Source organism: Helianthus annuus, chromosome 5 (genome assembly GCF_002127325.2).
Source record: "Helianthus annuus cultivar XRQ/B chromosome 5, HanXRQr2.0-SUNRISE, whole genome shotgun sequence".
NCBI lineage: Eukaryota > Viridiplantae > Streptophyta > Magnoliopsida > Asterales > Asteraceae > Helianthus > Helianthus annuus.
The window spans coordinates 50,757,905-50,784,892 of record NC_035437.2 but is presented as its reverse complement, the minus strand read 5'-3'; the positions used below and the strand labels follow the sequence as shown (position 1 = coordinate 50,784,892).

Sequence of the window (26,988 nt, the reverse complement as noted above, 5' to 3'; positions counted from 1 at the left end):
GAGGGTTCGTAAACCAAATAAGTGTGGGAACTAATGCAATATGGCTTAGCAAAGCCTACATACTAAAACGAAACTTATCCTAAGTTCTTTTGTACCCGTTACGACCCGTTTAGGTAGCTTATGCTACTTTAACGCGTCGTTCGCGTAAAACGCGTTCGGGACGCCTAACTAGCCCTATGACAAGCAAGATATGCCTTAACATGTTTAATATTGTTGTCAAATCAGTTTATATGCCAAAAATTATGTTACATAGGCTTAAAATGAATTTTTGGCGTGAAAAGGGTAATCTGGTAATTTTCCTAAGGCATAGAAACTACTTATCATACAACTACTTAAACGACGTGACCATAAGGCATAACCTTGGAAGGTTATTCCCTATACAACTATGGTCACCTAAAGCGTTTGGTCGGATCCTAAAGATCGACCAAATGGGTCGGGTTCGAAAGTATAAGCGATTGCTTTACCTTTACGACCCTAGACAAGCACAAAACTAAAAGCGACGAGCTAAACATGCTAGAACATGTTTAGTAGAGTTAGAAAACAGGTATGGTATTAAAACAAATGGTTTTAATACCCTAGAGTAGTTTGGGTACAAAATACGCGAGAAAACGCATTTTGGCCAAAACTACGACTCGTCACTGAGCCTAGATAACGTGGTAATCAGTAGGTATAGTCACTAGGGACTATAACCATCGTGATTACGCTCACGTTATGAAGTTCAAACGAACTTTGCGTTGACCATAAACTGGTCAATGCAGAAAGTCAAACGCAGTTTGACTTTAACGCTAAAACAAATGAAAAACGCGAAAGAATACTTACAACGGGTCCCCGCAAGATTTGATTCCAAGTAATCTCAAGTAGGAAGTGTATAAACACAACCACTTAGAGAAAAACTCAGATCAAATGTAGGAAATGAATGAAATGGGTGGGGGTATTTATAGGTGTAGTAGAACCGTTAAGATCGTTCGTTGAATATCGTGCTTCGATCTAGGCCGTACACCTCGTGCCCATAGTTTTACAAAACCATTGGAGCCCCTAGATTCAGTCCATGGTTTGAGAAATACCATTTGCAATTGGGTTGTGTGAGTGTAACAGCTGTGAAAACTGGTTTTGCAAGTCTGGGGAGGCCTCGCGGCCCGCGTAAGGAACAGACATGGGTTTACGCGCCCCGCCTGAGTGTTCTGATATGCAACCAACTTTGAAAAATGACAGTTTCAGTCCCTGTTGGTGTTTAAAGCCATTTCCGACATGTTTAAGGCCCGTTAAGCCAACTTTAAGGCCCTAAAATGATGCTTAAACATTGTGGACATGAAACATGCTCCAAAATATGCCGGATGTCGGTTCGTTTGGTCGTACAATCGCGATGTTTGCTTAATTACGATGGAATGCGCATAAGCGCGAAAAAAGATCCAAATTGCGCGATGAATGGATTTTTCTCATGCCAAACACTAAAATAAAATATTTAATGATTACATAAATTTTTGGATGTCCAGATGTATTCAGAACGTAAGTTATGCGCGAAAATGCAAACTTATGCACTTTTTGACGCTTTTAGTCCCTGAATGAGCATAAAGTTTATTTTAGCACACCGAACCCCTCAAAGCCTATTTATAAGCTATGTAAAGGATATTTAGGGTGTGTTTAACTTATGATCATGTTCCGGAATGTTCGTTACAGTTTAAATTGGCATACTTTCGCAGTTTGTCAATTTTAGTCCGTGTAAGCGAATAAACTTGATTTTGCGATACCAAAGCCTTCAAAACTTATTTCTAAGTTTTGTAAGGGTTATTTAAGGTATGTTAAGCATAAATTGATGTTCCAGAGTATTTGTCGCGTTTAAATGATTACGTTTACGCACCAGTTTGCCTATAATTCTCTAGAATGCTAAAGTTTGAAATTGAATAAAAACCAAAACATGAAAAATGTCAAACATAAACAAACAAACATTGGGATCAAATAACTTTATTTCATTGATAACTGAATTGTTTACAATGATTACAAGCACAAATATCACAAGGTCTTTATACTGTTATTTCATCTGGGGATATCAGGGTTGTCCTTCTGCTGCATCCAGATACATGCTGACCTAGGCACAACCAGGATATCTTAAAAGAACAAAAAAATGCCAAATCCCATAAATGAAGAAGCTCTCCTAGTGAGTCATTCAAAAAGTGCAAAATGCATAAATCGTACCAAAAATGGTATTTGTCTTAGCCCTCGTTAGATATTTTGGTCTCTTTGTTGTACGGAAGTACTGACCTGATCACCAATTATCTATCGTTGAAAATACAAATCGGATGAATTCAGTATACTCACCTACTACGATGAATTTTTGTGCATACCTTGATCGCGGGGGTATATCCTAAAGTGGGACACACTAATATTTCAGTAATAATATTACCTTAACATATCATACGGTAATGGTAATTGAAATGTTCATGCATTTTGTTTAAGTGGACAAACATACTGGTAATCGTCTTGGACTGCTTTTCACGAAAAATTAAATAAAGAATTATCTAATTGTGTGAAACAGTTTGATTATGCTGATATGATCTTCTTACCGGTTAGGGGTGAGCAAGAAAACCGAAATAACCGAACTATAACCGAATAACCGAAATAACCGAACCGAAAAAACCGAACCGAAACAAAAACCGACGGTTCGGTTTTCGGATTTTTAATGACCGAAAATTTCGGTTCGGTTTTCGGATAAACATTTTCAATAACCGAAAAAAACCGAACCGAACCGATAAGTTACAATCCATATATTTTTATGTTTAAGTTTAAATTGTTTAAGTGTTTAACCCAAATTACCCAATGCTAGTAGAAAATATTAATTCTATTTTTGAATGTTAAGTGTTTATAATAAAAAATTACATGTTTATTTATAATTGAAATAATTTATTTGTTACCTATAAAAAATAACAAAATTTAATATAAAAAATTAAATGATCTTCAAATTATTATAAAAGAAAATATCTTAATAAAAACTTTGAAAAAATATAAAAATAGATTAGAAGGTTAGGTTTATGTAAACAATTTTAATTAAAGAGTTTAACTATAATAACTTAAATGTAAACATATAAAAAGATTGTTATAATATAAATTATACTTATTATGTTTTGAATCTTACATAATTTTGTTCCAAAAACCGAAATAACCGAAAAAACGAACCAACGTAAAAACCGAAACCGAAACCGAACGGTTTTTAAAAACCAAAAACCGACATATCGGTTTCGGTTTTGATTTTGCCCAAAAACCGAACCGAACCGAACCGTGCACACCCCTATTACCGGTGATTCTCACAAAAACAGAGTGTTTATTGCTTTTGTTATTTACTTGCTTTCAGAAAATATAAAAATCCAAAAATAGTGCCATTTTCTGTTAAAAATTCTTAATGTACGGAAGACTGTTATTCTTGGAGGAATTGTTACTGATAGGGGGGACGGTGTTAGAAAGTGAGTTCAAAATTTTAAATCAGACAGGTTCTTTTGTGTTGAACAAAACGTTTTGTGTGTTGGTGATAACTTGAAAATGCTTAATCTGTGATACAGTTTAACTATCTCTTGAATAATAATAATAATTTATTTTACTGTGTTGAAATATTCTTATGGTTTCTCGATATGTTTGTTTTATAGTATACAGATTGAAGCAGTATGTTGCTGGAGTTTACTCAAGTACTAACGTTTTGAAGATTTGGTGATTGGATGCATCAGATTAAGGGGAGTCTGTTGCTGACAGAAGCTATTGAAGCTGAAGCTATCCAAAGACCAAAGACAGTGCAAGATTACATGAAGATTGCAAGATGACTGAAGAAAAAGTTATTTTATGAAGCTATTGTTAAGGGGGAGTTTTTTGGTGCATATTTGTGACAAAAGCTTAGATTTGGTCTTTGGATATCTTGTAATTAGTAAAACGATAAACAGTTAGCGGGTTTAGCTTTGTAATAGTTAGATAATAGAGTTTGGGCTAAACAAAACCCAGTTGGGTTAAGGGGGGACGAATTGGGCTTGCCCATGTAGGAATCCCTAGCCCAAGTAGCAAACCTTGTGTTATATAAACAAGGCTTTGCTTTAGGGTTTAGGTTAATTAGCCAAAAACAGTGTTTGTGAGAGAGAATTTTCATGAGAGCTCTAGCTTGGACGAATTAGGGTTTGATTGATTGTAATACTCGTGTTTGATAATCAATAGAAACTCGGTTGATTGTGAATTGCTGTTTCTACACGTTTTCTGTGATATTCTGATCAAGAGGATTCCGCACTCTTGATTGGATTGGCAATTCTGACAGAAGCTATTGAAGCTGAAGCTATCCAAAGACCAAAGACAGTGCAAGATTACATGAAGATTGCAAGATGACTGAAGACAAAGTTATTTTATGAAGCTATTGTCAAGGGGGAGTTTGTTGGTGCATATTTGTGACAACAGCTTAGATTTGGTCTTTGGATATCTTGTAATTAGTAAAACGATAAATAGTTAGCGGCTTTAGCTTTGTAATAGTTAGATAATAGAGTTTGGGCTAAACAAAACCCAGTTGGGTTAAGGGGGGACGAATTGGGCTTGCCCATGTAGGAATCCCTAGCCCAAGTAGCAAACCTTGTGTTATATAAACAAGGCTTTGCTTTAGGGTTTAGGTTAATCAGCCAAAAACAGTGTTTGTGAGAGAGAATTTTCATGAGAGCTCTAGCTTGGACGAATTAGGGTTTGATTGATTGTAATACTCGCGTTTGATAATCAATAGAAACCCGGTTGATTGTGAATTGTTGTTTCTACACGTTTTCTGTGATATTCTGATCAAGAAGATTCCGCACTCTTGATTGGATTGACAATTCTGTTACGATCCATACGACCAGGGGACCTACACGGTTATCGTTGTTCGTTTGACCAAATCAGCTCACTTCCTGCCAATACGAGAAGACTACAAGGTAGGGGTGAGAAAAAATAGGGTCGGACCGAAGTTAACCGAGAACCGACCCTAAAAAGAACCGATACCGACCCGGACCTAAGCTAGTAGGTACAAAGTTCGGTTCCTTGTATGTTTGGTAAATCGGTCTCGGGTCGGTTCCGGGTATATACGAGTAAAAACCGACTTGAACCTAGGAACCAATTTTGATTGACATTTCATTTAAGTATGGGCTAAAAGCCCAGCATCAGCCTTTGATATTATAATCGCCTAACAAAACAAATGTTGTATGATTCATAACAAAACAGGACGGCTCATCATTCATATCATCTGCATTAACCTACTTAGCTGCTATGATCATTCATTCATCAATCGTTGGCTGATCTTTGACGAGGTACGTGATTTGATAACCTGTCAATAGAGAATACACAAGACATATTAATCCACAATTGATTTACAAAGTATATAAAAAGAAAACAAATCGATCATATCATATAGTTTGCAATTTCTCATGATTTTATCATGTCTTCTTAGATGGTTCTAAACAGGATTAATTCAAACATCAGTGTTTGGGACGAATTTGAGAAGTTTTCCGATGAGGACGGGAAGGCTAAGGCAAGGTGCAAGCATTGCTCGACGGTTGTCAATGCGGACAAGGAAAAAATCGAAAAAGTGGCATTGATCAGGCATCTCGAAAGATGTGAGAAATACTGATGATTAGAGAATGGTGGTGGTTCGGTGGATGAATATTAAAAATAATTTGAAGATCTGTACTTTTGTTTTTTTAATTGAATTTATTTGAATATTAAAAATATATTGTCCCAGATGGTTTTTAATAACCTCGTAGCAAGACTTTCTTGTTCAGCAACACCAATATAAGAAACCAAGTACATGACACCTGGAATAAAACCATCGCACAGAGTGTTATTTATGAGCAGTTTCTGGGTACACGACCATTTCGGCATTTAGGAGGGTATGACACCCATGCATACGTGGTTAGCATGGTCATGTGAAAGTTCGAATACTGCCAGTGCACATTATGCAGGGCGATTCAATGACCTGATCATAAAAAATGATATTTTCATGAAATTAAATTTCCATGTTTCGACACACCAGATATTAATAAAGCATATTTAGAGTTAGGAGAGACTACAAAACAGTGTAAGAGATGGTAAATCCGTTAGAAAGGAACGTGCTATATTTTTAATGAAGTCGTTATATTTAATACAGTAAAGAAAGTTACATGAGTTGATAAGGGCCAGGGCTAATTAATGAGTTGATAAGTTTATGAAAAAGCGTATTGCGATAAGTGTGAATTAGTTAGTTCATAAGCGATTAAGCGATAAGGGGCCAGGGCCCACAGACTTGTAAAAAAAACGCAGGACCATAAAATACAATTATAATCATCATCTGTTATACATGCAATATTCTTTTATACCTAAAATCAATAAGGGACGGCTGAAGAAACTGAAGAACCCATACAAGAAACTGCAGACTGCAGAACGCATACAAGAAACTGAAGACTGCAGAACGCCAGAACCCGTACAAGAAAACGCTGGTCTGATCAGGTTTGCAATCTCACTGAAAACTTGTTTGCATACAATATTTTGTTGTTTACAGTTTTTACCAATGAGCAAATCATAATCACATCAAATCATATCATAGGCACAAAAGTAGAAAGAATTAGCAGCGTAAATACGTAATGATACTTACTGTTAATAGGGTAAATGGATAATCTCCTGTTTCGCCAACTAGCACCCCAACTAGACCATTTAGACATGGAATTTCCTTATACTTGTAGATCCTGTGATGGATGTGTGTAAAAGGTGTCAAGATAGGGGAGGCTACTGTATTAGGGACGAGATACTTGACGTTGATGGTTTGGTAGTCAGTCAGAAGTACAATTGTTATTTTCATGATAAAAGAACTTCACTGGGTGTAATTCTAAGTAATGTCATCTATTCAAGGGCACTAGTTCAAACCATTAGATCGATCTGATTTTGAATATGAACTTACTTAGGCTCCAAATGCCTTTTATTTGTCATGAATGCAAAATCAAAATACAATGTTGATTTGGCTATATGATTTAAGATTTTTCCATAAGTGGTAACTGATTGCATCTCTTGGCAACTTTGTTTACTTTAATTTCAAGACAGACTAAGACATAATTCAGGAAGTTCATATACCATTTTGTTTACTTACTAACGACCGCCTTTATATTCATCTTCATTCAGGTGTTAGCACAAGCATGGGTGTTTAAAAACATAATTCTCATTATAATTGAAAACTTTTTAGGTGCAGAACATATAATCTAGTTTGTTTAGTGTCTCTCTATATGGATATAATGCCAGAACAGGGATTTAGAAGGGTTATAGAAAGTTTTAATCTGACTTTTAAGATGCCAAGCAGGTTTACGATTGCGAGGGATATTGGGGAGATATTTTTAGAGGAAAAGGGGAAGTTGAAGTCATTTTTGCAAAGAATAGCACACGGGTGTGTCTAACCACAGACACATGGACTTGAAGTCAGCGGGTTAACTATATGTGTGTTACAGCTCATTTTATAGATGACAATTAGGTGTTACACAAAAGGATCATCAACTTCAAGCAAATATTCAGCCACAAGGGAGACGAGATAGGTAGGTCCCTTATTTAATGTTTAAAAGAATGGGACATTGAAAATGTGCTGACCATTACATTAGATAATGCGTCAGCTAATGATGTTGCCATACAGTTTCTAAAAAATATGTTAAACAACCTCTTGTTCGACGAGAGATACTTGCACATCCGATGTATGGCACACATAATCAATCTGATTGTGAAAGACGGCTTACGTGATGGGTCTGCATGCGTAGATCGTATCAGAGATGCAATTCTCAATATTAGACTGTCTCCTCAGTGATTAGACATTTTTAAAAAATGTGTTAAGGCAGAAAAGATCGAAAGCAAAGCATTCATAGGTGTAGATGTGGCTACAAGATGGAACTCGACTTGGGAGATGTTAGACAAGGCAGAAAAATTTGAGAAGGCGTTTAACAGATATGATCTGGATATCCCAAATTATAAAAATGATATGGGTGATGATGCTCCTAGAGTTACTGACTGGAACTACACGAGACAATTGGCAAGTGTGTTAGAATTGTTTCAACGTAAAACTGCCAACGCTTCTGCTACAAAAACAGTTACCGTTAATTTTTTTTCACGAGGTTATGGATATAGACAAGCATTTAAGGAAGATGAAAGATGGATCTGACTTGGAAGGTAAACTTATGGGTGCTAAGATGCACCTGAAGTTCGACAAGTACTGGAGAAATCTACTGACTGGCATATCATTTAATTACATTCTGTATTTTGCTGCAATTTTAGATCCGAGGTTAAAGGTTCATGTTATTCAGTTTGGATTTGAGAGAATATTCAGGGCTGAAAAAAAGACGATGAGACAGAAGATGACTTGAAGAAACGAGTTAAAATTGTAGTTAATAGTATAAAGGATGAATTGAAGCTTTTGTATGAGCATTATGCATCAAGCAGTGAAAAACAAGATTCAGATAAAGTTTCACCAAGTCAGGACAACTTTGAACCATCATCACAAGGAGAGAGCGATTTTTTTACAGAATTTAAAGCGGATGGCGGTTCTACATCTTATAACACCAAGTCAGAACTTGAGAGGTACCTAGACGACGGAGAGGAGGCCCATTACAAGGGATTTGATATTCTGGGTTGGTGGAAGGCTGCATCTTCAAAATACCCTGAATTAGCGAAAATGGCGAAAGGTATGTTTACTAATTAGTAGTTTATTTTTTTTACTTATAATAATACGATAGTGTTAATTAGATTTTCTTCCTATCACTATAGACATATTGGCTATCCCGGTATCCAGTGTTGCTTCTGAGGAGGCGTTTAGTACAGGCGGAAGAGTTGTCGATACTTATCGAACTTCTTTATCAACTCCGATTGTCGAGGCATTGATATGTATAGAGGATTGGATTCGTGCATCAATTAAAAAGAAAATCTACATCGAAGATTCGGCAGAGTTCGATGACATTGGAAAAGGTAGTTTTGACATACACCGAAATACATCCTTGTTTGTTGTTTACGTTGTAATTATCATTATATTTATTTTCATGTAGAAATTTATGATAAAGTTGAACCGGATCACATGAACATCGATGTCGATTAACGGATAGCTGGAGATGGATATGGAAAAACGAGAAAGGACTTAAACTTCTTAAAGTAGTATCGGTTTCAGTTCGTTTGCTTTGGATTTGTTGGATTTTATTTGGATTTTTACATGTTTTTCGTTGTTATGTTTGAAGTTAATATTTTTTTTGAATTTTTGGATGCTTAAGTTATCAAATTTTGGATGTTTAAGCATCAAATACTTGCAAATTCCTATCAGTTTTCAGTTATTATAGCAAACATATTAGTTATGGTACTTATTTCACTTCGACATTCTATCGAACACCTTGTGTGAGAAAAAGTGCAACCTTAGATACTAGCCTTTTCAATGGATAATAATCAACATCAACCCACCAATTTGATGATAGCTATCAAACACTACAACAGTGGTTTCATACCAATCAAACAATTAACAGTAATACCAGAATTATAAGTGACTAGAACATACCTTCAAATTTGTGATACAATCCACCAATTTTGAAATCTGAAATAGTGATTGCATATTGAAGTGGGAAGAATCTTCATACGTATACGTGTGTAACTGAAATTACATCTTCAATTTATCAAGTGCACTTGAAAAGTTGAAATGAAAATCGGGTTTGGGTAGGGGTAGGAACCGAGAGGACCGATACACTGAGAGCCGATACCCTATTATTTAAGTAGGTCCACTGATCGGTTAGTGTTTTTATGAAGGATCGGGTATCGGGTCGGGTCGGGTAAAGGTTGGGTCAGGTCGGGTATTAACGTTTGCTCACCCCTACTACAAGGTAGAAAGATTAGCCCGAATCTACACAAACGAAGTTATCTGTCGACACGGTATGCCTCGCGACATCATCTCTGACCGCGATGGACGGTTTTCCTCGTGTCTGTGGGAAACATTTCAAGCTGCACTCGGTACTGAGCTTAATCTGAGTACCGCATTCCATCCACAAACCGATGGTCAGACTGAAAGAACGATCCGTACTTTGGAAGACATGCTTCGCTCATGTGTCATAGACTTCGGTGGTAATTGGGATGCATACTTGCCTCTAGTCGAATTCTCATATGATAACAGCTATCATACCAGCATTCAAATGGCGCCGTTCGAGGCCTTATACAGAAGAAGATGTCGGTCGCCTATTGTGTGGCACGAGATTGGTCACTAGCAATTAACCGGTCCGGAGCTATTGTAAGAAACAACTGACAAAATTCTCCAAATAAGAGACAATTTGCTGAAAGCTCGGAGTCTTCAGAAAAGTTACGCCGATAGACGACGCAAGCCCCTTGAATTTGACGTTGGCGACCATGTACTCCTAAAGGTATCACCTTGGAAGGGTGTGGTCAGATTTGGCAAGAAAGGGAAACTCGCGCCTCGATACGTTGGACCCTTTAAGATTCTGGAAAGGATCGAAAAAGTGGCAAACAGAATCGAACAACCGGAGGAACTTACCAACGTCCACCCGATTTCCATGTGTCTAACCTCAGAAAGTTTCTGGCTGAGCATGATCTGTTCGTACCTCTTAAAGATCTCCAAGTAAACGAAACACTACACTTCGTGGAGAAGCCTGTCGAAATCATGGATCGCCAAACCAAGCAGCTCAGACGCTCGCGCATTCCCATTGTGAAGGTTTGATGGGAAGGCAAACGAGGCGCATAGTTCACTTGGGAACTCAAAAGCGACATGAACGCGAAGTACCCGCAGCTGTTTGTTATGGCTGAAGCCTAATTTCGGGACGAAATTCCCTAAACAGGGGGAGGCTGTAACACCCCGTGTTTCCAAAGTCAAAGTCAAAGTCAAGATTGAAGTCAAAGGAAGAAAAGATTGCTAATTGCGATCTGTCACTCCTTGCTCAATTCCTGTTTTGACTTCTTTGACTCGTAGATAGTCTACTTTATTTATAGCGTTAGTTATATTATGTGGAGTAATTATTAATAATCGAGGTTTATTCGCTATTTATCGATGTTTATCGCTTTATCGCTTATCGCAATCGCACTCGCATCTCGAATTATGCGTTCTGAATATTGTGTTACGTGTGTGTGCCTCTTATGTGTTACTTGTGCGTGTTTATTTATGTTTATGTTGTGGTGATTAATCGAAATGCTATCGCAATCAATCGCAAACACTAAACGCAGGTTAATTAGGATGATTGTATGTTAGATATAGTAGTTGGGATTAAAAGTAATTTGAATAGGAAACTCCATCGCATCGCAACGCTCGTCATGCGAACCGAAACTGCAAAAATTGCCGCGTCGTGCACTCCAATCGAGAGGCCAGCCGACCGAGCTGCCACCCGATCGGACTGCCACCCGATCGAGGTGCCACTCGATCGAGGTGCCACCCGATCGGGCTGTCACTCGACCGACCAGCCCCTTTCTCCCCTTTCCTTTTATGGAAACCCTATAAATACCCCTGTCAACATCACAAATCTACCTTTGCTGCACCTCTCGTCCGACCAACGCTTCTTGCCCACTTTTCTTCAGATTTCTCGCGATTCTTGTAAGTTTTCAACCTAAATCTTGTACTTTCTTAATCTACACGCACTCCTACACCTTTCTATCTTTAGAATCTTAACTTTTAACCGTGAAATCACTAGATTTGAGGTGTTCTAGGATGATGTCATCATGGTGTTCTTATGAACTTCATGTTTTGGCGTCAATCCACCAAGAACAACTTGGATCTGAACGATTTCCAAACAAATAAACAAAGATCTTGCATAGATCTAAACATATTCATGGTGAAAAGGATTGAAAGATGGTTTCTAACCTTCTTTCAACTCTTTTACACTCAATGCACTCAAAATCGATAGAATCAGACCTTGTTCTAGTCTTCTACTCTTTCTTAGTGATGTGTTAGCTCAAGATCCAGATTCTATCCACGAGACCACCAATTTCGGGTTAAGCAAGAAAAACTGTCTTGAACCGGTTAACTGGTCGAACTTGGGCGATTCCTGTTTGATCGGGTCATTTGGGTCAAGATGGGGTTCTGTTGTGTAACGCCCCAAAATTATGCAAATTAATTATGTTACTTAAGATGTCTAGTCATGTATTATTTTACCTAGTTAAGTATGTATATGTTAGTAACTTGATTAGAAGGAAGGTTATATGACAAATAAAATATCTAAGTAAATAGGAGGACTAAACTTGTTAAAAGGTTGAAAGTTTAATAAATAAAAGAAAAAAAATAAAAACACACACCCTGGTGTGATGGCGTGGATCGATCAGAGCAAAGGGGGGAGAAGACAAACCCTAACTTCATGAAATTCTCAAGAATTGAAAGAGATTAGGAGCCCAAACTAATGCATGAACTCGAAACCTCAATCATCTAAGCTTGTACAACAAGCGGTAAGTCGAATTTTCTGTTTTGAATGAATTGTAGGAAGTGGGTTTACACCCAATCATGAAATTATGTGGAAATTATATGTAATAGAGGGTTAGGGTTTCATAATGGTTCGAAATCTTTGCTTGATTTCTGATTGATTGAATGATTTAAGTATATTACCCAATTGTTGTGAAGAAATCATAAACCCAATGTTTTGCATGTATGCTATGATCTTGAATAGAGATAGAAAAATTAGTTAAGATGGTGTAGGATGGAAGAAAGCTATGAACTTGATTGATTCTTGTTAGATTAGAAGGTGAATAAGAAGAGTTATGCTATAAATACTTGTACACTATGCTTAATTAACGGTACGCCCACCAAGTGTATGATGAAATGCCTAAGTGACGATTTTAGATGAATTATGTATAATGATGGATGGGAAAAAGTATAGAATGTAATAATGAAGAATTATAGTGAAACCCATTTGTGCTAGTTGTATGGTGGAATCTAATAATTTTATGTTAGTGAAATTTATGTGAAGTTGAAGTATGAATGTATGTTGGTTGAAGATGATTATGTGAATTGGTTGAATTCATGTATTAAGAGCTTGTACAATGTGTTTATAATGTTGTATGCACACCAAGCGTTTGATGAAATGCTTGAATCATTAGCTAATGCACACATACATTCACGCATGTGTAGTTTCAATGTGGTTCATGTTCTATGTAAGAATTTGTGAGAATTATTGTATCATATGGTCTTTAACAAGTTTATGATGCTTAGCATAAATTGTGAACATGAGTTGATGATTTAAAGTCGAGATTTAGTTCATAATTCCAAAGATTTACAAAGCTGATTGGAAGTAATTATTGTTGCGCACCTGTTTTGAAAAATTCGTATAAAATCAACCGTAGCTCGGTTTAAGGCATATGATATATCGTTGAAAAGGTTGTTTCGCGTATTACATTTCATATTTGGTCATAAGAGGCTGGTTATGAGATTTAGTGGGTCAAAACAGCATGAAAAGTTAGTAAATTCGTTTTGACAGCAAGCTGTTTGGAAGCATTTCAGCTTCTGTGCTGATTTTGTAAAAATCATATAAAATCATAGGAATGTCCGATTGTTACGATCTTTATATGCTTAGAAAGATCTCTGAGTGTAGATCATATCATATTTGAACATGAAGAACTGAATCAGAAGATAAATGGGTTAAAATGTGCCGTGAACAGCTGCTGCGCAGAAAGTTGCTGCACAAATTTTAGTATAAACATTTAGTAAAAATAGTTGTATTGTTATGCACACTTGTATGAATCATGAACTACTGATTTTAATAAATTATTAGTAAGTTATTTGATTGTTTTAAGTGTCTAAAACACTTACCAACTAGTTTATGCATATAATTGCACCAATGGGTCGAAACGGGTTGTTGATAGAAAATAGTAGAATGGTATGAAATGTTTAACATATGAAGCAGGTTGCCTAACTTAGAAAAGGTTATCATTCTAAGTATGGAATTTTGAAAGAATAACGAACATGATGTAAATACATAATTATGCATGCTAGAAGCTCATGTATGACTGTTGTGATGATGGAATGATAAATTGTTAGATTGATTAGCATTGTAGTATTATGATACATGTTGAACTCGTTAAGCGATTGACACGTGAATAGAAGTGTGATTAGTGATGCGTATGATTATGTATACTAACTATTGAATGGATGTAATGGAATGAGATAATAGGAACGTGTCAAGGAGAGGTCAAGCATAGGAGGATAACGGGTCAAGATAAGGCAAGATGACAAATACACTTATTGGAGTACTCGAGGTAAGTGAATTTCGATTCACTTTTTAGTAGGTTTAATAGATTTTAATACTTATGTTTACGAAACATCATGAAAGAACATGTAATAATCAGAAGTACAAAGCCAATAATGCCTCATTATTGAAGAAGGTTGTATTTAAGCCGAAAGTAAATTGGTGGGTTTAAACGGGTCGAATTTTATGTGCATATGTTGCGTAATGAAATGAAATTCGTTATGGTTAAGACCTTGGGTAAGAATTTTAGTCATTATGTAAGGGGAACATTTCCCGGACCATTAGGTACAAGTTTTATATGATTCGGTTGTCGGTCGATGAATGAACGGATTGTTTCGTTTTAGTGTAGGAAATTTTATAAGTATATGTGTATAGGAATCCAAAGGCCACGTGGGTTGAATCGTAGATTGTCTATACTATGTAAAGTTTTGAATGTGACATTCCAGCATAAACCTACATGTAAAAGAAGCTTGTGTATGTATTCGTGATTAATTGATTGTGCGAAGGAAGGAACATTGGCATGAATGAAGGTACGCACATATATATATAAGTGTATATATATATATGTATGTATGTATGATAATAAGTACGTAGGTGTGAATGTATGTGTGAATGAATGTTCAATGCTTAAGACATATGCATGAACGTGTCAAAGGGTTCGAGTATTTATGGATACTAATGATGTGCGTTGAGTTGGAATGTAATGTAGGTATGGGGTCGTTGGCTTCATGAAGAAATGGAGCTGGATTTGGATAAGAGTATTTAAGAAAGCGCTTGGACAATTCCACGACTACTTTATAGAATGCTCTACGAAATTTTATTATATAGTTTAATGTTGAATGGTATGTTAATAACTAATGGTTTGGTTGTACGTGGTGTCCACAGGTATCGCTTGGGTTTTCTCTACTTTTATTGAAGTGAAGCGGACTTAGTTCGAGTTGAGAGCAAGGATTGTACGGGGTAGAATGGTCACATAGTGTAACTCATATAGGTTTTGAAGTATTTATAAAACGTTATAAATCCGTTTTAATGAATATATGGCATTTCGCATTTGAACTTTCATGTGTTTGATATGTCTATTAAAGAACGAAATTTTTGGGCTCTTGTTTTCCGCTGCGTCGTATTTTAAGTTATTACGCGTTAGTCTTACAGGGAATTGTTCTTATTACGAACGGGTCATGCCCGAATTTTGTTAAATAATAGTATGATAATATTACATTTTGGAATGTGTAATTTGGGCGTAACAAGTTGGTATCAGAGCCCTGGTTTGAGAGAATTAAGTACGAGAGTATAAGTACTTGAACTCAAACCTGTGTGCTCTTGTGATAAGGAACCCGTACAATCCATGACTCGATCAAGATCTAAAGGTAGAAATGGAACGAAAATGTGTAAGTATGTATTAGATTATGTATTTGAAAGAAACTAATAGTGTGTTATGTGCAAGGTAAGCTTAAGATCTTGAAGAGGATGATCCGTGAATACAGAATGGGATGAACGCTAAGGCGGGCAAAGGTGCAAATAGGCAAATTAACCCCAGGTACACATTACTAATATGTATGAGTACCGATGTCAAAAGAAAAAGGAAGGGGTCTCCTTGGGAGGGAAATTATTAAACGAAAGACAATGATGTGGTCTTGGGGAAGTTTTAGAAATGTGCACGAAACTGAAACCCATTTCTCGGGCATAAGGCGATGATTACACGAAGGCACGAAACTAGTGTGTGAATTGCGCACCTGGCCAGTACGCAAGAAGCATATGACGTTCGTGAGACCGTGGCAATTATTGCAGGTATGTCCGGTAGAACTGGGTAGCAGGTGGGCGCTATGTTGTAGCGAATCCGAAATAGCAAATCCATTGCGGATTTGGTTATGCTAACGAAGGTTATGAAAAGTTATGCGAGTCGACCGGTTCTAGCGAACAAGTCGAATAAGAATAAGCTACCATCCGTTTTGAACGGGTGATTTTGAATGCTCTAATGAATGCTAGAAGCTTAATCCGTTATACGGATTGAAAGAAGAAGTTATGATTAAATGTGAAAAACCCAATTATTTGGGTAGTGGAAAATGTGTATGCTTAACTCTCGTTGAGAGTGTTTATGCCAAACCCAATTATTTGGGTAGTGGAAAATGTGTATGCTTAACTCTCGTTGAGAGTGTTTATGCCAAACCCAATTATTTGGGTAGTGGAAAATGTGTATGCTTAACTCTCGTTGAGAGTGTTTATGCCAAACCCAATTATTTGGGTAGTGGAATGTGTATGCTTAACTCTCGTTGAGAGTGTTTATGCCAAACCCAATTATTTGGGTAGTGGAATGTGTATGCTTAACTCTCCTTGAGAGTGTTTATGCCGAAACCCAATTATTTGGGTAGTCGAATGTGTATGCTTAACTCTCTTTGAGAGTGTTTATGCCAAACCCAATTACTTGGGTAGTCGAATGTGTAAGAAAGAAGAAAGCTCATATGTGGATGGAACTAAAATGAAGTGATTATGATTCGACAACTGAGATGACTAACTTTAAAATCTTGTTGCCGAAGGTAGGTAAAACTTTAAGTTTTTGCTAGAGCACATGTAAGAAAGAAAAGGTACGAATGATATGTTTGAAGCCGATAGTGTGTAAGTTAAGATTTTTCCTTAAGGCGGATGTGGGATTTTAAGTTCATATGATAGAATGTGAATTTACAAGCGTGTAGGAAGAAACGGGAGGTTAAACGGGTAAACGGTTCAAAAGACACGCGCGTTTTAGTGCGTTCGGACGATGAAACGGATCTGCAGTAAAGGGACTTTTCTAGAGGCCGTCGCCGACGGGTTCCCACCCCGTCGCCGACGGGCTCCCAAAAGTGTGAAAGAGGCCGACGGCCTAACCGACTGGTTACGGGTTAAATTGGACGACGGGCATTTTAAGAGGCCGTCGCCGACGGGTGCCCACCCCGTCGCCGACGGGCTGTCTAGCCCACTTCTCCGTTTTGCTTAATTTTGCATTTCCAAATGATCCGTAACGCATTCCGATGATTCGTAAAGTTTCTTATGAGCATATAGGGATGTACATAAGTAGATAAGCGTGTAAGTATGTTTATATGTAACCGTATATGTACATAGAACTTATGCAAGTAGGTATGCGCGAAAGTATGTAAGTTTATAGTGTGGGAACAAGTACTAGTTATGTATGTATAAATGTGTATGTATAGATATCGGTTTATGTAGGTACGCAAGTATTTATATAAGAGCACAAGCATCATGCGAATGAATATGAAAATGTGTACGTATGTATGCATGATGATATGTATGAGCGTATGCATGTATGCGAAAAATATAGGAAATGTGTGTACGTATGTAGATGTATAAATATATGAGTATGTAAGTACATATATGATGTATGAGTAGAATGAAATAAATCGATTTATTTCGATTAGTAAATGTATGAATGTAATATGCTTAAATAGGAAATTAGAAACAAGCCGTAGACTTAAGTTTGTATGAATAATAATTGTATACAATTGGAATAGATTCAATGAATGAAATGCAAGGGATGATATGTGCTAGAAACTAGCAATATGAAATGAAGGACACTAATAAGAGCTCTGGAGCAGAATCTAACATAAGTATAGTTATGAAAGTAACTTACTTATTATAAGGGCATAGGAACGATGTGTACGATTACGTACATACATGAATTAAACATTTGCCAAGATCCCAAATGCGTTTAGGTTGTAGTAAGTATAGTGGATGAACAACTTGAAAGAGGTAAGAGTAGAATGGTCTAGTTTGAATGAGAAAGGTTTCGGGGACGAAACCTCTTTTAAGGGGGGTAGACTTGTAACGCCCCAAAATTATGCAAATTAATTATGTTACTTAAGATGTCTAGTCATGTATTATTTTACCTAGTTAAGTATGTATATGTTAGTAACTTGATTAGAAGGAAGGTTATATGACAAATAAAATATCTAAGTAAATAGGAGGACTAAACTTGTTAAAAGGTTGAAAGTTTAATAAATAAAAGAAAAAAAATAAAAACACACACCCTGGTGTGATGGCGTGGATCGATCAGAGCAAAGGGGGGAGAAGACAAACCCTAACTTCATGAAATTCTCAAGAATTGAAAGAGATTAGGAGCCCAAACTAATGCATGAACTCGAAACCTCAATCATCTAAGCTTGTACAACAAGCGGTAAGTCGAATTTTCTGTTTTGAATGAATTGTAGGAAGTGGGTTTACACCCAATCATGAAATTATGTGGAAATTATATGTAATAGAGGGTTAGGGTTTCATAATGGTTCGAAATCTTTGCTTGATTTCTGATTGATTGAATGATTTAAGTATATTACCCAATTGTTGTGAAGAAATCATAAACCCAATGTTTTGCATGTATGCTATGATCTTGAATAGAGATAGAAAAATTAGTTAAGATGGTGTAGGATGGAAGAAAGCTATGAACTTGATTGATTCTTGTTAGATTAGAAGGTGAATAAGAAGAGTTATGCTATAAATACTTGTACACTATGCTTAATTAACGGTACGCCCACCAAGTGTATGATGAAATGCCTAAGTGACGATTTTAGATGAATTATGTATAATGATGGATGGGAAAAAGTATAGAATGTAATAATGAAGAATTATAGTGAAACCCATTTGTGCTAGTTGTATGGTGGAATCTAATAATTTTATGTTAGTGAAATTTATGTGAAGTTGAAGTATGAATGTATGTTGGTTGAAGATGATTATGTGAATTGGTTGAATTCATGTATTAAGAGCTTGTACAATGTGTTTATAATGTTGTATGCACACCAAGCGTTTGATGAAATGCCTGAATCATTAGCTAATGCACACATACATTCACGCATGTGTAGTTTCAATGTGGTTCATGTTCTATGTAAGAATTTGTGAGAATTATTGTATCATATGGTCTTTAACAAGTTTATGATGCTTAGCATAAATTGTGAACATGAATTGATGATTTAAAGTCGAGATTTAGTTCATAATTCCAAAGATTTACAAAGCTGATTGGAAGTAATTATTGTTGCGCACCTGTTTTGAAAAATTCGTATAAAATCAACCGTAGCTCGGTTTAAGGCATATGATATATCGTTGAAAAGGTTGTTTCGCATATTACATTTCATATTTGGTCATAAGAGGCTGGTTATGAGATTTAGTGGGTCAAAACAGCATGAAAAGTTAGTAAATTCGTTTTGACAGCAAGCTGTTTGGAAGCATTTCAGCTTCTGTGCTGATTTTGTAAAAATCATATAAAATCATAGGAATGTCCGATTGTTACGATCTTTATATGCTTAGAAAGATCTCTGAGTGTAGATCATATCATATTTGAACATGAAGAACTGAATCAGAAGATAAATGGGTTAAAATGTGCCGTGAACAGCTGCTGCGCAGAAAGTTGCTGCACAAATTTTAGTATAAACATTTAGTAAAAATAGTTGTATTGTTATGCACACTTGTATGAATCATGAACTACTGATTTTAATAAATTATTAGTAAGTTATTTGATTGTTTTAAGTGTCTAAAACACTTACCAACTAGTTTATGCATATAATTGCACCAATGGGTCGAAACGGGTTGTTGATAGAAAATAGTAGAATGGTATGAAATGTTTAACATATGAAGCAGGTTGCCTAACTTAGAAAAGGTTATCATTCTAAGTATGGAATTTTGAAAGAATAACGAACATGATGTAAATACATAATTATGCATGCTAGAAGCTCATGTATGACTGTTGTGATGATGGAATGATAAATTGTTAGATTGATTAGCATTGTAGTATTATGATACATGTTGAACTCGTTAAGCGATTGACACGTGAATAGAAGTGTGATTAGTGATGCGTATGATTATGTATACTAACTATTGAATGGATGTAATGGAATGAGATAATAGGAACGTGTCAAGGAGAGGTCAAGCATAGGAGGATAACGGGTCAAGATAAGGCAAGATGACAAATACACTTATTGGAGTACTCGAGGTAAGTGAATTTCGATTCACTTTTTAGTAGGTTTAATAGATTTTAATACTTATGTTTACGAAACATCATGAAAGAACATGTAATAATCAGAAGTACAAAGCCAATAATGCCTCATTATTGAAGAAGGTTGTATTTAAGCCGAAAGTAAATTGGTGGGTTTAAACGGGTCGAATTTTATGTGCATATGTTGCGTAATGAAATGAAATTCGTTATGGTTAAGACCTTGGGTAAGAATTTTAGTCATTATGTAAGGGGAACATTTCCCGGACCATTAGGTACAAGTTTTATATGATTCGGTTGTCGGTCGATGAATGAACGGATTGTTTCGTTTTAGTGTAGGAAATTTTATAAGTATATGTGTATAGGAATCCAAAGGCCACGTGGGTTGAATCGTAGATTGTCTATACTATGTAAAGTTTTGAATGTGACATTCCAGCATAAACCTACATGTAAAAGAAGCTTGTGTATGTATTCGTGATTAATTGATTGTGCGAAGGAAGGAACATTGGCATGAATGAAGGTACGCACATATATATATAAGTGTATATATATATATGTATGTATGTATGATAATAAGTACGTAGGTGTGAATGTATGTGTGAATGAATGTTCAATGCTTAAGACATATGCATGAACGTGTCAAAGGGTTCGAGTATTTATGGATACTAATGATGTGCGTTGAGTTGGAATGTAATGTAGGTATGGGGTCGTTGGCTTCATGAAGAAATGGAGCTGGATTTGGATAAGAGTATTTAAGAAAGCGCTTGGACAATTCCACGACTACTTTATAGAATGCTCTACGAAATTTTATTATATAGTTTAATGTTGAATGGTATGTTAATAACTAATGGTTTGGTTGTACGTGGTGTCCACAGGTATCGCTTGGGTTTTCTCTACTTTTATTGAAGTGAAGCGGACTTAGTTCGAGTTGAGAGCAAGGATTGTACGGGGTAGAATGGTCACATAGTGTAACTCATATAGGTTTTGAAGTATTTATAAAACGTTATAAATCCGTTTTAATGAATATATGGCATTTCGCATTTGAACTTTCATGTGTTTGATATGTCTATTAAAGAACGAAATTTTTGGGCTCTTGTTTTCCGCTGCGTCGTATTTTAAGTTATTACGCGTTAGTCTTACAGGGAATTGTTCTTATTACGAACGGGTCATGCCCGAATTTTGTTAAATAATAGTATGATAATATTACATTTTGGAATGTGTAATTTGGGCGTAACATGTTGATTAACACGTTGTCACACCGTCTCGATAAAACTACAAAACTACCAAAACAACCAAGTGAAGAAGACGATCAGGTCGACCAGGACGGATTGTCGTCCGATCGGTCTGTCGTCCGATCGGATTGTCGCCCGACCAGGTTGCCACCCGATCGGCTAGCACCTTGGGTCCCACACTTAAACTTTATTTCCAACTTCAAGAGTTTTGATCATCGAACGGACTGCCACCCGATCGACCGACCATCTGACCCTGTGACGTTTTGAACTCAACACTCAAACAATTTTCAACATATTCAATACAAACGGATTGACACCCGATCAGACTACAATCCGATCGTGTGACAAACTGCTGTGAACTTGTTCTCACTAAAGTGTCCAACCAATCGGATTGTCGCCCGATCGAACGCTCGTTCGATCGATCGACCTGAAAGGTAGAGGTACTTCTATGTTTTCAAAATGCTACAACAAAAACTTCAAAAGTCAAGCCATCATACACAAACACATCCTTCCCAAACGAAGAAACAATCCACTCGAAAGGTCACCCGATCGGATGACCATCTGAGCGGATTGTCACCCGATCGATCGGCTACCCGATCGGATTGCCATCCGATCGGAGTACCGTTCGATCCACTGACACCTCTCACCCATTACGTATCGCTTATCGTTATGTTATCGTTCTGATCAGGCTAATCTCACTCTAGCGCTCTCTTCAATCCATCATCGCTGTGAGTATACTCGAACCCTTTTTGCTTTTAGCACTTTTGGGTGTTACATACATTACCTATATTCAAATCACATCAATCACACAACGCAACACTATTTAAACGCTAACCGTTACTGCATGTTATACATGACTCAATGAATGCTTGTTTGTTATGTTTACACATGGATTGCTGTCTACCTGCCTTAGCAACGATAGTACTATAGTTTGGACTCAGCACCTGTTCACTCAGGGGCTGTTAAGGACAATTAAATACATGGGTCACAGTGGTGATCATGCATCATGAATTGCCTTGCGCAGTCAACTCGCGGTCATTGGTATTGATAGGATCATGTCGATAACTTACATGCTTCATTTCACCATGTGTACGTGTTGGTTATGCGTAAACGATTTCGAACTCTATTATGCTATATCAAACTTGTAAGCTCACATTTACACTATGTGTATTGACTTTTACTTTAACGTATGTGGCAGGTGCTTAAGATGTTTATTTGCTTGGAATGCTGTGAAATCGAGGCTAGGAAAGAGTCTAGAAACAAAGACAATTTATTTTTATTTGTTTAAATCTGAGTTGTCGAAACATGCTTTTGTTTGAAGAATATCTCTGTCTGTAATAACAATGTTAACTTGTGGGTCATGGTATGGGACATGATATTTTAAACTATTTGGTAATATTAGTTGTTATGGAATTTCTTTGAACAATCTGTTTCGCTCAGTGCGGCGCCCCGATGATTCCGCCATCGGTTGGGGTGTGACACCTTTTTTGGAGGCAATGCTACCCTCGGCCATATTGGTCTGAGTCAGCAGGGATACAGTCCCGCAAAGCCGGTTTAAAGTTTTAATAGTAGTTTATTTATAAGGAATTACAAGTCGTTATTACTTCCCCCAATTTGATGCTATCTGCCATAAAGGAAGTCCTAATAAGCTTGAATCAGGTCCTCGCATGTCGAAGTCCCCGACCCCTACCCCGGGAGCGGGCGATGCGAGCCAGACAAGTGGTATCGGTGTTTATCAATTTGGCAGCGGAATTTAATCATTAAGACGTAGTTAGGAATTAGTTTCAGAGTTTCAAAACACCAAAATTTTATAATAAATAGGAAAAACCCAAGTTTCATTCATAATACAATTATAGGGATAAACCCTAGTTATTGAAAACAAAATCTCCTTTTTATTTAGGTAACTTTTATTGTCACTTCTTAAGCCTTCAGTGCTCTCCAGCTGGCTTCTATTAGCTTCACATTAAGTTACCTGAAACGCGTTTTAAAAAGGTTTTATCAGCAAGAAATACTGGCGAGTGCATCCCAGTTTAATCAAAACAGCTTTTATAACTTTACAATATTGAGAGCGATTACAATGTTTATATCTACCAACATACTCATTCAGCATTTGCCATGTTCATAGTTCCATGACTGTGGTCATGTTACTCATTGGCTAATTCGTCATCCAATAGTAACGGTTTACAAGTATTGTAAACAAAACCACACCTTATCGCCAGCAATTGTAGAATACATAGACTCAATCACTGTAAGTATAACTTAAAACATTTGAGTTTTTGTAAAAACAGTTTGGTAGAAAAAAAGAATGACTCACAAACGGTGAGAAAAAGTAGAATACACTCACATTGTTGACTTAGGTAAATTTATAGCTTCATGTTGGTGTTCCTGATTATAGTCTATTAAAAATAAACAATGCACACGTGTTAGTAAGATAACCCAAATCACATAAGCCATACAACACGAGACCGAACTCCAGCAAACTGAGTCAGGCAGAGCCTTGACATGCGTTACAGAGCCCTAGATCAATCGGGTAGGATAACGAATACGTGATCGGGGGTTAAAATACTTACAACGAGGCAGATCTTTGTGCTTTAGGGGTATTATTCCCGATAATTTTCGCACTTTAGAGAGACAGAGAGAAAAAGAATTGAGCGTATTGAAACTGAGGCCTTCGGCCTCTATCTATAGGCTGGATTTTGGGTCCCTCACGGCCCGCGACCCACTGGGGTCAGCCCTTCGCGGCCCGCGAGCCACTAGACTAGGGCTTAGCCTTGGTTAGTCACCTATATAGCCTCGACAAGTATCAGGACACGTGGCGCAAGGAGGTTCCGGCAAACTAGGGGCTGTCGCGCCCCGCGAGCCACTAGGTGTACTCGGTCGCGGCCCGCGAGCAACGTATAGATTTTGTTTTATTTGAATTTTATTAAAATTAAGGTTATACAGGTCCTTATATCGCATACGGGGTGTATTTAGGAGTGTTTAGGGGTGTTTTCGAGGGTTGTTATATCGCAGGATCTATACACTGAATGAGGCAAGCATTTTACCCAAACCACCCTTCTAACCCCCTTCCAGGCAGGTAACATGCTTTATATAGACCATAAAGACACGAATGTGTGAATTAACAAAACATGAAGAATGATAGAATAAAATGCACCTTCAATACAAAAAACTAGCTATTAAAGTCATTTATACACACCCAAATAAAAAGTGACCAAAGATTGGAAATCAAAAGTAATACACAAAAGATTTTGTCTTCACCATGTGATGTAAGAGATTAGCCAAGCATGGCCATAGTTTGACGAAAGCACTTACTACCGATCTTGTATCCCGAGACTACTCTAACTCTAACTAATGTGGTGGAAGATGATGGTGTTCTGGTGGTTGAAGTGAGAGAAATGGTTTGCCAATAGATGATTTGCAGTTGAGTCAAGCACCTCTATTTATAGTTGGAAACAGCAGGTTCACACGGCTGACGACTGTCGTCAGAGTCAATCAAAAACCTAATTAAACTACGTGGATAGCGTAAGTAGGGTATCGTATCAACGGGGAATTTGTTGTTAGTGTTTAACTAGAAAATTATTATATATTAAAGAAAAGCAACTCCCACCCAGAATCCCGATTGCAAGTTTAACACAAAAACCCGTTTACAGATTCATAACACCACATAGACATGGCCTTGGAATTAATGACTTTGATTAATTATTAGGGATAGTTTTTAAGATTCACCATACAACCCAATAACCCGTTTAATTATACCAATTACCCACCAATTTACCAACCCGCTAACAACGCAAGTATGCTGCCAATACGCTTGATAAACGACAAAAAATTCAAATATAATAAATGTGTCACAAAATCAACACAAGTGGTCAAGATTTACCAGTTAATAAGAATCAGAAAAACAGTGTTTAATGTGAAAATCTAGAAATCAATCATACGGGGAAAGTCACATAAGATAAAGGTAAAGTCCTCCAAGTTTCAGATTCTAGGTTCACACCAAACTCAGTTTAATCATTAATTGGACACTACATAAACATGGTGCTGAAAAGTCGGTTAATTTAAGTGGTAATCAAAAACGGGTCTTTGTCATCAGATCTTTTACAGTTTAATTACCCTATTTACTAATGTGAGTCAACATACTCTATGTCACCCAACAAGTTACAAGGTTTTGTCATCAATCGAGCAAGTTGTAAAGCAAGAACTCAAACACATGCAAATAGTTTAAAATAACTAACTTATCAAATTGTTTATACGACGTTGTTAATATCAAAACAAACCCAATTATAAATAAACCTCAGAAAAATGTTCAAACCTACGAACCATACGCTTAAAGAAAGCCACCTAACAGTTCATGCCTTGAACCGTGTACAACCGCCAAAAGACGACTGCCCTTCCGTGCCTCTGTCTTGCGTCCTCAACTTCACAGCCGTCTAAAAAAACTCCCCCCATCAAAACAGACGTCCAACCTCTCTTTTATAAAACCATTGCCGCCAATGACTTCCTAAAAGTTGCCTCCATCCAGCGAACTGGGCTCAATTTTATTGAGATCTTCATTAGTTTAGGTTCCAGCCCATATAATAAATTAGAAGCCCACTAAATAAAGAATACATTTAAATTGATGATGACATACGTGTTCTTCTTCTGCTCCAAATAAAAAGAGCAATTAAATTGAGTTGAACATTAATTCACATATTCCTCCACATATTAATTACCATAACAAATTAATTACAATCTTAATTGATACGCTCATGCAAAGAAAACGCAATATTGTTTTCCTTATTTTTTTAATAATTATCATTTATTCATTGTATCTCATAGTTAGATAAATAAGATCATTTTAGTTCCTTTTCATCTTAACCCGCAACATATAGAAACCAATCAAAGTAATGTCTTTTATAATAATATCGGTGCATTTAGATTATAAATAATATCAACTAAAGTATGCCTAAAATGCACCGATCAACGGCCCCGTGCTTGGTGGGCACGACCCCATATCCTTCATCTTCTTTGTCTTCATTTAATGCTCTTGTCAGCTCTTCTGCACACACGGCCCCGTGTGTCAACGACACGGCCCCGTGGCCCTTGTACTTGCTGTAAGAACCTAGATTTGCAAATCTGAGAGTTGACCACGGCCCGTGCTTAGGAGACACGGCCCTCGGTCCCTTGTCGTTTTCTGTTTGTCTTCATCTTTATAGAATCTTGGGTGGGGCACGGCCCATGCCTCGCAGGCGCGGCCCTATGTTGGGATTCTGGTTTGTTGTTGTTATTCTTGGAGTAAAGCTTGGAGGGTTGGTACAGTGTGTCAACTTCTTTTCTACATATTTATGTTGGTTTTTGTTGTTAGTTTGTTCCTTTTGTTTGTTTAAGCTCTTTTAATCCTGAAAATCAAAAGTAAACAAAGTAAAGCACTTGTTCCAACATTGGTACTGAAAAGAGTTGTTTTTATAGGTTATTTGATACAATTTATATGTTGCATTTTACGCATATCAAATACCTCCACACTTGAATCTTTGATTGTCTTCAAGCAAAACGCTTTATTATTGCTTATACTCCCAAATGGGATGGGTAGAAGAGAAGTTTAGGGTCTTGTTTGTAGAGT

The 26,988-nt window shown here is 36.9% G+C and overlaps 2 long non-coding RNA genes across 2 annotated transcripts; both read left to right on the top strand.

The window, feature by feature from the left end:
- The first annotated feature begins 12,229 nt into the window (after nt 1–12,229).
- LOC110940761 lies at nt 12,230–15,293 on the top strand. The gene is made up of 2 exons (XR_002593527.2): nt 12,230–12,396; nt 14,115–15,293. It is a non-coding gene; the product is annotated as an uncharacterized LOC110940761 (long non-coding RNA).
- A 2,894-nt stretch (nt 15,294–18,187) lies between these two features.
- On the top strand, nt 18,188–21,251 carry LOC110940762. Its single transcript, XR_002593529.2, has 2 exons — nt 18,188–18,354; nt 20,073–21,251. It is a non-coding gene; the product is annotated as an uncharacterized LOC110940762 (long non-coding RNA).
- Nucleotides 21,252–26,988: the final 5,737 nt, after the last annotated feature.